Source organism: Callithrix jacchus, chromosome 19 (assembly GCF_049354715.1).
Source record: "Callithrix jacchus isolate 240 chromosome 19, calJac240_pri, whole genome shotgun sequence".
Taxonomy (NCBI): Eukaryota; Metazoa; Chordata; class Mammalia; order Primates; family Cebidae; genus Callithrix; species Callithrix jacchus.
The window spans coordinates 30,362,191-30,379,636 of NC_133520.1; the positions used below are offsets into that span (position 1 = coordinate 30,362,191).

The window sequence follows — 17,446 nt, forward strand, 5'->3', positions numbered from 1 at the left end:
TGTTGACCAGGATGGTCTCGATCTCTTGACCTTGTGATCCACCCGCCTCGGCCTCCCAAAGTGCTGGGATTACAGGCTTGAGCCACCGTGTCCAGCTTTTTTTTTTTGAGATGGTCTCATTCTGTTGCTCAGGCTAGAGTGCAGTGGTGCAATCTCAGCTCATTGCAAGCTCTGCCTCCTGGGCTTAAATAATTCTCCCACCTCTGCCTCGAGTAGCTGAACCTGCAGGCGTGTGCCGCCACACCCGGTTGATTTTTATATTTTTTGTAAGGACTGGGTTTTGCCATGTTGCCCAGGCTGGTCTCAAATTCCTGAGCTTAAGCAATCCTCTCATCTCCGCCTCCCCAAGTGCTGGGATTACAGGTGTGAGCCTAGCCTACTTCCACCTTATTTTGAGACGGAGTATCACTCTGTCGCCAGGCTGGAGTGCAGTGGCATGATCTCAGATAACTGCAACCTCTGCCTCCCGGGTTCAAGCAATTCTCCTGCCTCTGCCTCTGGAGTAGCTGGGACTATAGGCGCATGCCACAACACCCAGCTAATTTTTGCATTTTTAGTAGAGATGGGGTTTCACCATGTTGGCCAGGGTGGTCTTGATCTTTTGACCTTGTGATCTGCCCTCCTCAGCCTCCCAAAGTGCTGGGATTACAGGTGTAAGCCTAGCCTACTTCCATCTTTTTTTTTCTTTTTTGAGACTGAGTCTCACTCTGTCGCCAGGCTGGAGTGCAGTGGCGCGATCTCAGCTCACTACAACCTCTGCCTCCTGGGTTCAAGCAATTCTCCTGCCTCTGCCTCCCAGGTTCAAGCAATTCTGCCTAAGCCTCCCAAGTAGCTGGGACTACAGGCATGTGTCACAACACCCAGCTAATTTTTGCATTTTTAGTACAGATGGGGTTTCACCGTGTGGGTCAGGGTGGTCTTGATCTCTTGACCTTGTGATATGTCCACCTCAGCCTCCCAAAGTGCTGGGATTACTGGTGTTAGCCACCGCACCTGGCCTTCTACTTCCACCTTTAATGCCAATTCTAATTTCCCTTGAAGATTCTACAAGTAACAGGGTTCTAGTCTGAACATTCCCTAGTTTAGCCAGATCACCATCTTATGCATCCTGTTTTTGGTAGTCCTTTGTTTCAGTCATTTACGCATTCATTCATTCACTCATTTAGCAAGCAGGTATGTCAGTAAGTGCTAGGCACTGAATATGTTAAAAATGGTTAAGACCCAGCATGTCTCACAGACCAGGGGTTGGTAAGCAGTGGGAAATGAACTCCTTCCCAGGCTAAGGCAGGATTGTTTTCAATTCCCATTAAGGCTCTCTAGTCATCTCCGGGGCTGCCATTTGCTATCCACCATACTTGTCTTGTTAGACAAGAGCAGTTAGGCCTCAGGATCTGTGTGCTGGAGGTGAATGCCAATGCCACAAGTTAGCTAAAGAGCAGCTATTTCTTTTTATTGTTTTGAGATGGTGTCTCCTCCTGTTGCTCAGGTTGGAGTGCAATGGTGCGATCTTGGCTCACTGTAGCCTCTGACTCCCAAGTTCAAGTGATTCTCCTACCCCAGCCTCCCAAGTAGCTGGGATTATGGGCATGTGCCACCACACCTGGCTAATTTTTTGTATTTTTAGTAGAGATGGGTTTCTCCATGTTGGTCAGGCTAGTCTTGAACTCCCAACCTCAGATGATTTGCCCACCTTAGCCTCCCAAAGTGCTGGGATTACAAGCGTGAGCCACCACACCTGGCCAAGAACAGCTACTTCTGGCAGCAAACACTGGAGTGAGAGCCAAAAGTTTGTTATCAATTTCTAACTCCCTTTGGGTCCATGCAAGGAGATAACAGTTTTTATCCTCGCTGACTTTCGAGTTCTTTCCATGAGGTTTTGACACAGACCCAGCAGTTCCCACTGTGCCAAGTACGTTTTGACCTGGTCTACTTTTTTCTTGGCTGTAGGTGAGCCGTGTTTAAACTAAATTTTATACATGTTGCTTCATACACAGTGACAACTCCCCCAACTTCATTTCATACTTCCATGACCTTTATCAACATACAGTTTTCCCTAGGGGTGTTAGGTTGGAGGCAGCTCAGGGAGGCTGTATGAACTATGTCTGTATTGAGCGAGGAGGGTAGGGGAGCCAGGGATGGGGTTAGGGGAGGCCAGGTCATCTGTATCATAAATAGAATTTGGTTGACCGGGCGTGGTGGCTCACGCCTGTAATCCCCGCACTTTGGGAGACCGAAGCAGGCGGATCATGAGGTCAGGAGTTCAAGACCAGCCTGGCCAATATGGTGAAATGCCACCTCTACTAAAAATATAAAACTTAGCCAGGTGCAGTGGCACTCACCTGTAGTCCCAGCTACTTGGCAGGCTGAGATAGAAGAATCGCTTGACTCAGGGTGGAGTTTGCAGTGAGCCGAGATCGTGCCACTGCACTCCAGCCTGGGTGACAGAGTGGGACTCTGCCTCAAAATAAAATAAAATAAATAAAATTTTGTTAAGACTCATAGACTCCTTGTATCAAGTGGCTGTTATTGAAAGTAGTCTCATTTTTATTTGTAGCTTCTAAAATAAATGTCCTAGACACTTGTTGAAAAGGACCTATTTTTTGGATGTAAGGACAGGGTTAGTTAGGGTTGAGGAATTTTTACCTACCCTCTTTTTTTTTTTTTTTTTTTTTTTTGAGACGGAGTTTCGCTCTTGTTACCCAGGCTGGAGTGCCATGGTGTGATCTCGGCTTACTGCAACCTCTGCCTCCTGGGTTCAGGCAATTCTCCTGCCTCAGCTTCCTGAGTAGCTGGGACTACAGGTGCGCACCACCATGCCCAGCTAATTTTTTGTATTTTTAGTAGAGACGGGGTTTCACCATGTTGACCAGGATGGTCTCGATCTCTTGACCTTGTGATTCACCCGCCTCGGCCTCCCAAAGTGCTGGGATTACAGGCGTGAGCCACCGCGCCCAGCCTCCTACCCTCTTTTGAGTGTTTGGTACAAAGTCAGCATCTGTCTTCCTGATTCCTAAAAGACCTCGCTCATGAAGGTTATTTCCTTGCTTAGTGGAAAGCCTGAAATTTAGGGAAGGCTATCTGGAGACTGAGGAGACACTTTACCAACTTCTGTGTCCTCAACTCAGGGAGGCTGCAGCAAGGCAGATTAAGTGTGGGGTCACTCTCGGCTCCTGGTAAACTAGTAGTCTCTCAATTTACATGAGAAGGTTCTGTGATCAAGCAAGATGTGAACCAATTTCAGTAGAACTGGAGCATACCCCTTGGCTACCTGGAGGTACAAGGGCTCTGGCCTGAACTTGCTTGAAGAGTTGGAGTTGGTGGCTTTCCTATGTTCAGGGACTAGGCATTGGTTGGTCTGTTCTGCTTACATCTTCTCCACTTGGTAAGCACTGCCAGTTTGGGAGACCTGTGATTAGTCAGCTGTTTTTAAATGATAATGCACCTCCCCAGAGAGAGTAGACAAGGCCCTGCACTGCAGATTAAGAGCCCATCCTGGCTCCTGATAAGGAGTTTTGGGTGGGGGAGTCCTTGGTGCTGCAACAAACAAGTCTCAGGAGGAAGAAACACGCTTCTGCAGGCCCGACTCCCGTGAGGAGCCTTTGGTAAGGAAGATGAGGACCCAGGTCCTGGCTTCTAGGCCAACATGGCATCCCTGGCCCAACAAAGATGGACGCAACAGAAAGAGTTCTGCACTCGGGGGAAGAATGTATGGGTTGTGGTCCTGGTACTTCCTAATTAGCTGTGTGAGTTTGGACAAGTCCCTCTGCTTTCTGTCTTGAAAATAAGGGGGTTGGCTGAGTGCAGTGGCTCATGCCTATAATCCCAGCACTTTGGGAGGCCTAGGTAGATGGGTCATTTGAGGTCAGGAGTTCGATACCAGCCTGCCCAACATGGCGAAACCTCGTATCTACTAAAAATACAAAAATTAGCCAGGTGTGGTGGCGCTCACCTGTAATCCCAGCTACTCAGGAGGCTGAGGCAGGAGAATCACTTGAACCCAGGAGGTGGAGGTTGCAGCAGCCAAGATCAAGCCACTGTACCTCAGCCTGGGCAGCAAAGCAACTCTCTGTCTCAAAAAAAAGAATTAGAGTTTTGGATTAAATGACCTATGTTCTTTTCTTTGGCTATTTATTTGTTTGAGACAAGGTTTCACTCTTTGCCTGGGCTGGAGTACAGTGGTGTGATCACAGCTCACTGCAGCCCCCCTATCCTTGGCTCAGGTGATCCCCCTGCCTCAGCTTCCTGAGGAGTTGGCCTGGCTAACTTTTTGTTATTTTTTGTAGAGGTGGGGTTTGCTATGTTGCCGGAGCTAGTCTCAAACTCCTGGCCTCAAGTGATCCTTCTGCCTCAGCCTCTCAAACTGCTGGGATTACAGGTTCTCACCCAGCCTTTTTCAGCTTTTGATTCTAAATCATCCATCCTCATTACTCTGCCAATCACTGGGGGGCCGATTAGCACCATTATTATTATTATTTTCAATTAGTTGAACTAAAAGGTAAATTGGGCTGAGAAGCAGTCAGTAATAATCTTTTGCTTGGGTCAGACTCCTGTCTGGTAAGGTTTCAGTTTGCAAACACCGTGAAGCAGTACTACAGAGGTTAGGAGCTCAGGCACTGGTGTCAGGCTGCCTAGGGAGGTCTGATCTCAGCTCTGCCACCCACCTATCCACTGAGCAACCTAATGGCTAGTGACTTCAACCAGGCCTCAATCTCTCCCTTCATAAAATGGAATTAAGAATATAACCCGGCTGGGTGTGGTGGTTCACACCTGTAATCCCAGAACTTTGGGAGGCCGAGGCAGGCAGATCATGAGGTCAGGAGATGGAGACCGTCCTGGCCAACATGGTGAAATCCCATCTTTACTAAAAATACGGAAGTTAGCTGGGTGTGGTGGGGTGTGCCTGTAATTGCAGCTACTTTGGAGGCTGAGGCAGGAGAATTGCTTGAACCAGGGTCAGAGGTTACAGTGAGCTGAGATGGCGCCACTGTACTCTAGCCTGGGCAACAGAGTGAGTCTCCGTCTCAAAACAAACAAATAAATTAACAAGCAAATATAACCCACTTCAAAATGTTACGAAGATTAAATGAGATCTATAAGCTACTTATAATAACAGTCCTGGCACATTTAAGTACTCAATAAAAAGAAAATAGTGGCCGGGCGCGGTGGCTCACGCCTGTAATCCCAGCACTTTGGGAGGCCGAGGTGGGTGGATCACGAGATCAAGAGATCGAGACCATCCTGGTCAACATGGTGAAACCCCGTCTCTACTAAAAATACAAAAATTAGCTGGGCATGGTGGCGCGTGCCTGTAATCCCAGCTACTCAGGAGGCTGAGGGAGGAGAATTGCCTGAACCCAGGAGGCAGAGGTTGCGGTGAGCCAAAATCGCGCCATTGCACTCCAGCCTGGGTAACAAGAGCGAAACTCCGTCTCAAAAAAAAAAAAAAGAGAATAAAAAAAGAGAATAGTTGTTCTTTTTTTTTTTTTTGAAACAGAGTCTTGCTCTGTCACCCAGCCTGGAGTGCAATGGCACGATCTGAGCTCACTGCACCCTCCACCTCCTCGGTTCAAGTGATTCTCCTGCTTCAGCCTCCTGAGTAGCTGAGATTACAGGTGCCTGCAACTATGCCCAGCTAATTTTTATATTTTAAGTAGAGATGGGGTTTCACCATGTTGGCCAGGCTAGACTCAAATTCCTGACCTCAGGTAACCCACCTGCCTCGGCCTCCCAACATGCTAGGATTAGAGGTGGGAGCCACCGCGCCTTGCCTGAGAGTAGTTGCTCTACGTAGAAGTTAACCTCATCTCCTTAAGGGCTCTGAAAAGGGTCCTAAAATGAAAGGTCCTAAAATGAAGAAGAACACTCTGGCAGACTGCTAAATGGAAGAAAACCATTATTAAAATCACACCACCTACTAGTACCTTCAAGAATGGCTACAGCTAACACTATCCGGGCAGCCTGTGGCCTCTTCCCTACGAAGATGATTCTCAATTCTTTGTTTAAAAACATACACAGGACCAGGTGTGGTGGCTCATACCTGTAATCCCAGCACTTTGGGAGGCTGAGGCAGGTGAATCACAAGGTCAGGAGTTTGAGACCAGCCTGGCCAACATGGCAAAACCCTGTCTCTGCTAAAAATACAAAAGTTAGCTGGATGTGGTGGCGCATGCCTGTAATCCCAGCTACTCAGGAGGTTGAGGCAGGAGAATTTCTTGAACCCGGGAGGTGAAGGTTGCAGTGAGCTGAGATTGTACCACTGCACTCCAGCCTGGGTGACAGAGTAAGACTCCCGTCTTGAAAAAATAAAAAATAAATAAGGAAAACAAAACAGCCCAGCGCAGTGGCTCATGCCTGTAATCCCAGCACTTTGGGAGGCCAATACGGCTGGATCACTTGAGGTCAGGAGTTCAAGACCAGCCTGACCAATATGGAGAAACCCTGTCTCTACCAAAAACACAAAATTAGCCAGGAATGGTGGCACACAGCTATAATCCCAGCTACTTGGGAGGCTGAGGCAAGAGAATCGCTTGAACCCGGGAGTCAGAGGTTGCAGTGAGCCGAGATTGTGCCATTGCACTCCAGCCTGGGCAACAAGAGTGAAACTCTGTCTCAAAAAAAAAAATAAAATAAAATAAACATAAACAGAAAAACAAAACAAAACAACAACAAAACAAACATGCACAGGCCAGGTGTGGGGGCTCACGCCTGTAATCCTAGCATGTTGGGAGTCCGAGGCAGGTGGATCGCTTGAGCCGAGGAGTTTGAGACCAGCCTGGGCAACTTACTGAGACTGCATCTCTACAAAAAATAAAAAAGAAGACATGCACAGCCAGGTCTGTGGCAAAGAAAATACGCACAATCCAAAAGCCCTTCCTGGGGTCCCCTGTAGCCCACAGTAGGGACTTGAAAAGTACCTGCTGAATTAACGATTGATAACTGAATGAACTCATGTCTGACCTCTGTCATTCTTGCAGAAATGTACGGTATCCTTGCTAGGCATCTGACCTTGTTGGTGGGCCCCAGGCAACTTTGACCCATTGGCTCCACTGCTCTGCTTGTGGATTAATACCAAACTGGGCTACGTGCACATTTACACACAAAGTGGGTGGAGAAAGTTTTCCAACAGCAGCTTTGCTTACCTCCACGCGGCCCATCTGTGGAGTACACCCACAGGTTCTCCCTTCCCAGAAGAAAAATAAATGGGGAAGCTGAGAAGGGCAAGCCCGCACTCTCTGGCTTTCTCTCCATGCCACTTATTTGCAGAGCTGGCAAGAAAAACGTTTGAGCTCAGTATAAGAGGCTCCCAGGGCCCTGGATAAGGATCTTATACAAGCGAGTATGCCCTGGATATGCAGCCAGTCCTTTTCCCTGCTGTAAGCCGGGTTCTCTGGGCCCCCAGCAGCTCTAAGCCATATTGTTCCCAGTAGCTCTGCCATTCTCCACCCTCATTCCTATAAACAAGAGTGAACCTTGATTCAACTCTTGTTCCGTAAACTGCTATGAGATAAGAAGAGGTAATAGCTGGGTAAGTTGGAGCGAGAGCTACTTAACATCACCATCAGGGAAGTGCCATTTAAAGTTCGATGGGCACGGGGTGGGCACGGGATGGGCATGGGAGCGAGGGTGGGACCAGGCAGCAGATAAGTGAGGCTGGCTGGACAGAAACTGTGGTGAACTTGAGGAGTGAGTTCCAACCTTGTCTGAAAAGGATCCCCACTCCTTAGCTCTAGTCCACTGTAATCATGAGAGACCAGAGATTTCAGATATTGAAATTTTCAAGAGCAGCAAAAATATAGACTTTTGACATCTCCCTAAACTCTAATGATGGCAACTAATTTTTTGAAAGTGTTAAACACTGGGGTTTGTTGTTGTTGTTTCTGTTTTTTGAGATGGAGTTTCTCTCTTGTTGCTGGCGTGCAATGGTGCTATCTCAGCTCACTGCAACCTCCGCCTCCTGGGTTCAAGTGATTCTCCTGCCTCAGCCTCCTAAGTAGCTGGGATTACAGGTATGTGCCACCACGCCTGGCTAAATTTGTATTTTTAGTAGAAACGGGGTTTCTCCATGTTGGTCAGGCTGGTCTCAAACGCCTGACCTCAGGTGATCCACCTGCCTCAGCCTCCCAAAGTGCTGAGATTACAGGTGTGAGCCACCAAGCCCAGACAAACGCTATTTTTTTAAGGTACATATCTGCATGTGCTCCCAACTGTGGCCTATGATATGTCTGGAGCCACCTGGGAATGGGATGTAAGAGTTTGCAACCCTACCCCCAAGCTAGGAGCGTGCTCTGCATTGAGGACCTCAGTGGAAGGCTGTCCCTACAGCCACAATCTCTAGGAAAGAGCATTCTTGCATGTTGTTGATAGAAATGAGAGCATACAAGGGACCTCTTCACCCAGAAAATTAGACAAAAAGCAGCTCTCCTCACCTTCAGCTGTTGGTACTCATTAAACTTGTGCTTGGGACTGCAGCCTCCCAGCCTTTGCTCAAGGAATGCCCTGTCCTCTTCCTGTCCACCCACTTTTGCCAAGTTCACTCACGTTTTCAAGCTCACACCGTTTTGGTGTTCACCGTTCAGTGCTCACATTTTCAGTGACATCTCCCCTTCGCAGACTGGAATATGTGGCCTTCTCTTAAGTTCCTATGATGTTCGGTTTTATAACCCTGAATTTACAGCTAGAATGTAGGCCAGAGACCTTGCCTGGACAGTGCCTGGTACTTAGTAGGTATTAGTGAATTTTAGTTGAACAAATGAATGTCCAATTGCCAAGAGAGGAGGCCAGTGGGTGAAAGGAATTTAGATTAGGGGTAGAAGGAAAAAAATTCAGCCCATTCAGCTATTTTGAGCTGGGACTCACTAGGAACCTGTGATTGCACTTTAGGAAAACTTGGTCCTTTGAATCTTGCAGGCTTTTAGGTCTTTAAGTGCCTGCCATTGACATGTAAATGTCATTTAGATGGGGGCGTACACACTTTAAATCCTATGTGAGAGAGCCTTCATTATCAATCAACTCCCTAAGTGGATTTACCTAAAAGGTAACACCTGGAGAGAAGAAAGCTGGGCTGGCGCCAAAAAAGGACTCTGGACTCGGCCGCAGGAGAGGGAGAATAGATTCCACAGCTACTAAATACTGATTCCATCCAGAGAAATCCTTCCCAATACCTACTTTGGAGGCCAGCTGGGGGCTGATGGAAATGGGGTAGGAGTTGTTAGGAAATCGGGGGCCTAGCATCAGGGCTGACAATAGCTTGTAATAGAAGTCTTTAATACCTTGCCTTGAACTAGTCTCTTCCCCACTCTGAGCCCAGGTTTCCTTTCTTTTTTGAAAGTTTTTAGATTATTAATCATCTTGTGAAAAATCCACAATGGCCGCAGATAACATCATTGCACCACCTTTTCTCCTTCATGAGCCTCGTTTTCCCATCTGTAAAATGAGTCCCTTGTGCTCAATGATCTCTTACCATTCTATTTTCGTTTTCACATGGAACAGAAAAAAAAGAATCTATTTCTTCTGTTCTATTTGCTGCTGACACATGACCTGGGTCTTGTCCTCGTGACACTCATACGACAGCCTCCTGCCTCCCTGCCTTACCGCCGGAATGATCTTCATCCTGGGACAATGCAAACTGTATTTTCTTTTCTTTTTTTTTTTTTTCCAGTTTTTTTATTTATAAATATATGGAATTCTTCAGAAATTTGTGTGTTATTCTTGTACAGGAGCCATGCTGATCTTCTCCGTATCATTCCAATTTTAGCGTGCGTGCTGCTGAAGCACGGGTGCAAACTCTATTTTCATCATGCCATTCCCTTCCTGCTGACCTTCTTTGCTGTTCTGTATCCCTAAGATGGGAATCCAAGGCGTTCGCAGTCTTTCCAACCCCAACTCCCTGTGCAACAGCCCAACCAGGCCAGAACCCCTCACCTTGTCAAATTCTCTCCTGCCCACCTTTCCTTGCAGCTCTGCCTACATCTGCAAGTTTCTCTACTCTGCCAATTGACATGGCACAAATCACTTTCTTTTAGGACGTGAGCGCCTACTGTGTGCTGAACACCCACTATTGCCAGGGACTCTGCCTGGTGCCTTACACACAGTACCTCTAACGCAGTCTCTGAGTTCTTACAACCTCAGATTCACAGATGAAGAAAGTAAGGCACCAGTAACTAGAAGGGGTGGAAATGGGTTTAAAACCTAAATCACCTGCCTCCAGTGACGATGCTGTTTCTCTTTATGGCTGACTCTTCAGGATGCCTTCCCCGAATAATTCCACTTGTCCTCTACGTACATTCTTACCTCGGGGGTTTCCAGCATTCATGCCTATGGTTTAAAACACTTCACATCTTTATGACATAGTTCTTACTTCAGAATCCCTTAAGGATGTATACACATAGTTTATTACTGTTCACATTTTTATAGCAAACACAGTGCACAAAGCTGTGTGTGTGTGTGTGTGTGTGTGTGTGTGTGTTTTGTTTGTTTTGGAGATGGAGTCTCGCTCTTACACCCAGACTGGAGTACAGTGACACCATCTCGATCTCGATCTTGGCTCACTGCAACCTCTGCCTCCCTGGTTCAAGCCATTCTCCTGCCTCAGCCTCCTGGGCAGCTGGGATTACTGGCACCCGCCACCACACCGGGCTAATTTTTGTATGTTTAGTAGAGATAGGGTTTCATCATGATGACCAGGATGGTCTCAAACTCCTGACCTCAGGTGATCTGCCAGCCTCAGTCTCCCAAAGTGCTGGGATTACAGGTGTAAGCCACGGTGCCCGGCAGCACACTGCTTTGAGTTGATGTCTCGTGGCTCTGCAGCCTTTCTGCCCTCTCCAACTGTCGTCACTCACGCCTCCATGGCGGGAACCATTGTTTCTATTTTCTTTTTCACCTCCACGTGCTTGTCTACCACTCTGCACGGAGCAGGCCTAAGTACATTGACCGCTGGATGAAAGATGGGTTGAACAAACTATGGTGTGGTCCTCAGGTAGCTGTGGGGCAAGAGTCCCCTCCTCACCATCCCTCCATCCTCCCACTCTAAACCTAAAAGGAAAAGTGCAGTATTTGGGAGTCTCCTAGGAGGGCGTCAAGGAACTCTGTAAGCTAAGCCTGCCTGCATACATGGTTCCCGGCATAAGCTCTACACACTAGTGAACATGTTCTTGGGTGAATGCTGATGGCAGGGTTTCTTTTGATCTCGGTGAAGTCAGTTCCACCCTGAACCTCAACAACTTGAGATCATAAGCAGTAAAGATGGAGATCTAGATACAGATGGAGATCTAGATAAGTTTGGTAATAACTGGAGACTTAACTTTGGAATGAGCTTTCGCATCATGTGGGCTGATGAAGACGGATGATTCAGTCTTCATGCCTGGACCACGGGTTTACTTTCACATGGTCCACAGAGGTTTAGAAGCTCTGGCTGAGGGTGAGGAGGCAAAGCCTTCTGAGGAGTCTTTCCTATATGATTGCTCTTGTCCTCGTTCAAGGCAAGCTGGTGCTAGAGAGGGATGATCCCTTTACTGTGTATGCGTCAGTGGGGGACTGGGAGGGGGATGGTGCATTTCAGCAACTCAGCTGTTAGTTCCCAGCAGCTGGTGGGTGCCACAAGAAGTGCAATTAAGCGCCTGACCAACCCCCCCACCCAGCTCCTCCCCAGCCTAGTTAGTCCCCTGCAAACCCTCTCTTTGTGGGCAGAGTGTTCCCTTGCCAGCTGCCTGCTCCTCCAGGTGTTTCCTGTACTGTCTATTTACTGGCTGGGGTGGCTGAGGGCGGGGAGAGGGAGCCTGTTTTGGCTTCCTGTTAGCCAATGGCAGTGGGTGTGGGGAAGGCTGGTGCTCCTGTATTTAGGGGGAGCTAACCACAAGCAGCAGCTGCCTCCTGACACCTGCCTTTCTGAGAGCATGTAAACAGTTAGGGCCCAGGGAGGAAGAAGTCCTCCTGAGCAGGGCAGGCACTTCTGTTGGGTCAGGCTGGAGGAGGTCATTTCATAAGCTCCCAACCACCATTCTTTCCAGGGGAAAAGGTGAGGTCAGGGCCTAAAGCATGGGTCATCCCAAGGACCTCAGGCCACCCTGGACTCTAACCCCTACATGAGAAGCCCGGGTAGTGCTGGCTCTACCTCCACTGTCCACCTGCCATGAAATGAATGGCACTGCCTCCCCAGGCAAAGGCCAAGAGTGGATGATGAGATCTTGGCAAAGCCTCCATTTCCTTACCTGAGACCTGAAAGGGCTACACAGTCCCCATCTTCACCACAGCTCCCCAAATCCAGCCAGCTTAGTGCAGAGACACCATCATGGGTTTCCCCCTGGCCATTCTCCAAGAAGGCAGGACAGTATTTTTGGTTCCAGTTTTTTCATTCCAGTTGAAATAATACACTTGTCTATGTATGTATGATCCTTCCCTTCCTTCCCTTCCTCTCTTCCTTCTGTCCTCCCTCGTTCTCCTCTCCCTTCCCCTTCCCTCCCCTCCCCTCCTCTCCTCTCCTCTCTCCTCTCCTCCTCTCCCCTTCCCTCCTCTTCCCTCCCCCCTCCTCCCCTCCCCTCCCCTCCCCTCCCCTCCCCTCCCCTCCCCTCCCCTTCCGTCCTCTCCTCTCCACAAGGTATCACTCTGTCACTCAGGCTGGAGTACAGCGGCAAGATCTTGGCTCACTGCAGCCTCAACCTCCCTAGTTCAAGTGACCCTCTTGCCTCAGCCCCCTGAGCAGCTGGGACTACAGGCGTGCACCGCCACACCCAGCTCATCTTTGTATTCTTTGTAGAAACAGGATTTCACCATGTTGCCCAGGCTGGTCTCAAACTCCTGAGTTCAAGCTATCCAACTGCCTTGGCTTCCCAAAGTGCTGGGATTACAGGCTTGAGCCACCATGCCCGGCCTCCTCAGAGCAATTCTATAGCACTGACATTATTACCCTTAGACTAAAGATGAAGAAACGGAGGCTCAGAAGGTTAAGCCAATCACCTTTGGGCACAGTGCTAGTAACTGGCAGTCAGGTTTGAATCCAAGACTGGCTGAATAAACAAGAAAAGTTACGGCAAACAACCCAGGGTTTCTTCTATTTCTTCTTGTCACGCTTGGTACTCTTGTCTTCTAGATTCCAGGAACTTTTACACAAAGCCGCAGTTGATTTTGCAGATAGTCTACAGAAGATAAGCAGTCTGACATCCCAATCTTCCTCATCTCTTATGCCCAGCCTCAGATCATCTTCCTCTGTGAAATCACTGCCATTCATCCTAATGTGAAGTGATGTTTTAAAAACCTACAGAGCTCTTATAGCAAGAAGCTGCTGCTCCCTCCCACTGTATGTCTTCCATGGGTTTCTTTTTTGTGCATATGTCATATTTCCTTCCTTCCTTCCTTCCTTTCTCTCTTTCTCTCTTTCTTGAGATATAGTCTTGCTCTGTCGCCCAGGCTGGAATGCAGTGGCAAGATCTCGGCTCATTGTAACCTCCACCTTCCATGTTCAAGCGATTCTCCTGCTTCAGCCTCCCAAGTAGCTGGGACTAGAGTCACCTACCACCATCCCCGGCTAATTTTTTGTATTTTTAGTAGACAGGGTTTCACCTTGTTAGCCAGGATGGTCTCAATCTCCTGACCTCGTGATCCGCCTGCCTCAGCCTCCCAAAGTGCTGAGATTACAGGTGTGAGCCACCGTGCCCGGCCGCATATATCATATTTCAACTTAAATATAAGGTCCTAGAGATCACCTCTGCTGTTGCCCAACATTCACACAGCATCTGCATCTAGAAGTATCTGGGCATGAAGCTGAAGCAAGAGGGGCTAAGGAGACCAGGTAGTCTAGACCCTTTAGGGAAGAGTCTTTTACCCTTTTACCTCTCTTTTACCCTTTGCCTCGCTCCAATTGGAGAAATCCCAGTTTAATACAGACTGGCCAGCCAGATGGGTTGCTTCATCCTAATCAGATATTTTAGCTGCTGACTTCCCAGCCCTGGTACAAAACACAGGAACTCCCTGTGTTCATTGTGACCCACTTCCTTTCTTACTGGAGCCTGCTCAGGGTGGAGGCTTAGGTCTCAGTGGCTTCTCTTGTTTTCACAAAAGGAAAATAATCTCTCTGTCATAATTACTGCTTGACCAATAGGCTTCTCCTGTGACACCTCCCTGGGGGAAAGAAAATGGAGCACTGATTGTTTCCTAGGAGGAGGTTCCAAGATATCCAGAAGGGCAGAACAGGATGTAGGAGCACTTGCTGAGATTATGGTGCCATTTGAAATGTGAGGGATTGATGAGGATCCATGCTGGCCATGGAGTACAGAGGTTGTTATTTGGGTCTAGCACGGGGCCAGCTGCAAATGGCAGCTTGAAACCTATTTTTTATAGTTTTGAGTTTTCAGCCACCAGCCTGGCAGGCAAGGGTACTGTTGGGACAAATACCCTCTTATAGGCAGAGACAGGTCCTTTTGAGAAGCATAGGGAGAGAGGAGAGTAGAGGAGAAGGAACAGGGATTGATTCTCAGGGTGTTGCCCGTCCGAAGGAGGTGATAGGATAATTATATATGAAAGCACCTAAAACACTGACTACATAGGGTTGAATGCAAACATTCACAGAATTACACAGAATGATCTACATCAGCGCTTGATGTTTGCTACACAAATGGAAATGAGCAGAGATGGGTGAGGTTAGCTTGAGCAAGGATTGGGAAAGACAGATGTTTTGAGAAATGCCCTTGCAGCTCAGAGAAAACATCTTTACAACCTTATTTATGCCCAGGAGAAGACATTCCAACCACCTCTGAGCACTGGCACTTTGGCCAACACAAACCACAGGAGGTCAGATGGGTGGGCAGAAGAGCAAAGCATGAGGCCAGTTAGGAGAGCATCAAGTATTGTCACCTGTGTTCCCTGGGTAGTCACTATGCTCCTCCATGCTCCCTATCCTCCCCTGACACCAGTATTACCACCTTAGCCCTCTGCAGAAAGAACAATAGTGGGCCAGGCGTGGTGCTCAAGCCTGTAATCCCAGCACTTTGGGAGGCCAGGGCGGGCAGATCACGAGATTAGGAGTTCAAGACCAGCCTGGCCAACATAGTGAAACCCTGTCTCTACTAAAAATACAAAAAAAAAAAAAAAATTAGCCAGGTATGGTGGCTGGTGCCTGTAATCCTAGCTACTCTCGAGAGGCTGAGGTAGGAGAGTCGTTTGAACTAAGGAGGTGGAGGTTGCAGTGAGCCGAGATCTTGCCATTGCACTTGAGCCTGGGAGACAGTGCAAGACTCCATCTCAAAAAAAAAAAAAAAAAAAGAAGAAAAGAACAACTGTGGCATTTAGCCTAGAAGAATGCATGCCTATGGCCTCAGAATCATAACTTTACTAAACTATGATTAAGACATAGGAACGGTTCTCTTATTCTGAATGTATTGACCTCAATAAATAAACTAGATAAACTCTTAGCAGAGTTCCCCTTAAATCCTCCCGAGTCAGGCTAGGTTGATGGAAAGCAGAGAGAGAAGGGAGACAAAAATCTGAGGTTCGGGAGGTTGGGCGGAGGGCACTAGCCTTCGCTCAGCCTCCAACCCTACTCTCAAGAAAGGATCTCTGCACAGCCTTGAACCTTTCTACTCTCAGTTGCCTCATGAAGTAATAGATGTGAGGTACTCTGAACTACGTTGACAGTGCCATGCCCACTCCACTTCCTGGGAGCTGAGGGTGCGGGGAAATTGAGAGGAAAGCCTTGCACAGCTTCTCCTGATGGAGCATCAGCGTGCTCTCTACCACACTAGGAGGTAGGGCGGTGGGTGTTTTTCACCCCCCAATTTACAGAGAGGAAACTGGAACTCGAACAACCCAGATGACTTGCCCAGAATTACACAACACACACACGATGAGCTGAGACGGGAAGCTGAGTTTTCCGACTCCTGGCCCAATCCTAGCTTCTTAATGTTTGTGGGAATGTGTGGATGATTTTAATAGAATCCCATTCTGGAGCAAGTCAAACTTTATCATGTAACTGCAGAGCACCCAGGTCCTACTATTCCCCACCTGTCCCAGAGGCCTCGGATTTTCCATTTAACCCTAATTTCTGAAGAGGCAAAACAATTCGAGTCAAGGGATTTTTGCCTAATGAAAGCCTCAAACTACAAAGTCCCAAAGTATTAAGGCTTAGTGCTGCTGCCCCAAACTGAAGTCTTCCTTTCCAGGGGACTCTTTCCTTTCCAGCTCTGTGCAGGGCTGGCCAGAAGCCGAGCAGGAGCGTGGGGGCAGCGCTTCCCCAGAGGACAGATGGGCTGGGCTGGCCGTGGTGCCTGTGCTTTCAACAAACTTTTTGTTTTCCAGCCAAACATGCAGCGTCCATTCCCCTCTCACCTTCTGCTCCCTGGCAGCCCACCGGCTACCCCGTCCTGCCTTTGGATTTGCCCTGAGGAGCCGATGGGCTCTAGAGGGACGGGGGTCTTTCTCCTTTATGACTTGGGAGAAGGATGAAAGGAGGCTTGCAACTGGTGTGGGGCAACTGTTGCCATCTGTCTGGTGGGACGTCACCAGGGAAGGTCTCGCCCATTCACTCCTTCACGCACCGCTGGCTTGGGCCTTTTGTTTGCTTCGCCCGGGAGGGGGCTGCTGTAGTGGGGGAAGCCTCGGGTGAGAGCAGCAGCTTCTTTGTGTCTGGACCAAACTTCCAGTGACTCACTAGGTTAATTTGCATGAGGATGCAGCTGAAGCCCCAAACCACTCAAGTGACTGACACCCCCTCCCTCCTCCTTTGGTCACACAGCTCCCCAGTCAGAGGGAGATAGATAGCCTGGCTCCTGTCCTGGGATAAGGAGCTGGCAAAGCCTCTGCGTCCTCTCTCTCCACCCTGGTCCCTTTACCTTTCCCAGGGCGAAGTGGATCTGGTATTTTCCTCCTTCCCCACCCCTAGCCTGGAAGAGCTGACATCCAAAGTCCGGCTTCCTCCCCACCCCCAAGGTCCCTTACAGCTCTGTTCCTTTTGTTTGTTTTTTCTGTGGACTAGGCCTGGCAGGCGGAGGGGCCAAAGCAGGAGAAAAGACCCATTAGCCACCGCCCGGCAGCTGAGCAGGAAAAGAAAGGAGCTGAATAGAGGCGGTGGGGTTGGCAGCCCTCCAGCCCAGCTCCTGGTCTTTGAATTAACACCCCAGCCAGAGGCTGGGGATCAGTGTAGGGAGGCTTTGGGGCATTTAATTATTTAAAGGTCTCAATTCGAGGAGCTAAGTCCCTTGGGAAGGGGGAGGACAGGCAGATGGTGTGCCCCAGGATCTGGGACACTGGTGCAGGGTGGGGTGGAGGACATGGGTGGGGGGGGAAGGGGGTACTGAGCCAGGGCATGGCTCAGAGAGTAAGCATGGGGGAATGGGAAGTGAAACAGTCGACTGCCCTCTCAACCCAAGCAGCACCCTGCAAATAGCCGTTCCCAACATCAGCTGGGGGCAGGTTCTCAGCCTCTTCTTCCTGTATCCCTGCCCACCATTCCCCAAAT

At 48.8% G+C, this 17,446-nt stretch overlaps 1 non-coding gene across 1 annotated transcript; it reads right to left on the bottom strand.

The window, feature by feature from the left end:
• Positions 1–9,671: 9,671 nt before the first annotated feature.
• Positions 9,672–9,774, bottom strand: LOC118149573 (U6 spliceosomal RNA). Its single transcript, XR_004737151.1, has one exon. It is a non-coding gene; the product is annotated as a U6 spliceosomal RNA (small nuclear RNA).
• Positions 9,775–17,446: the final 7,672 nt, after the last annotated feature.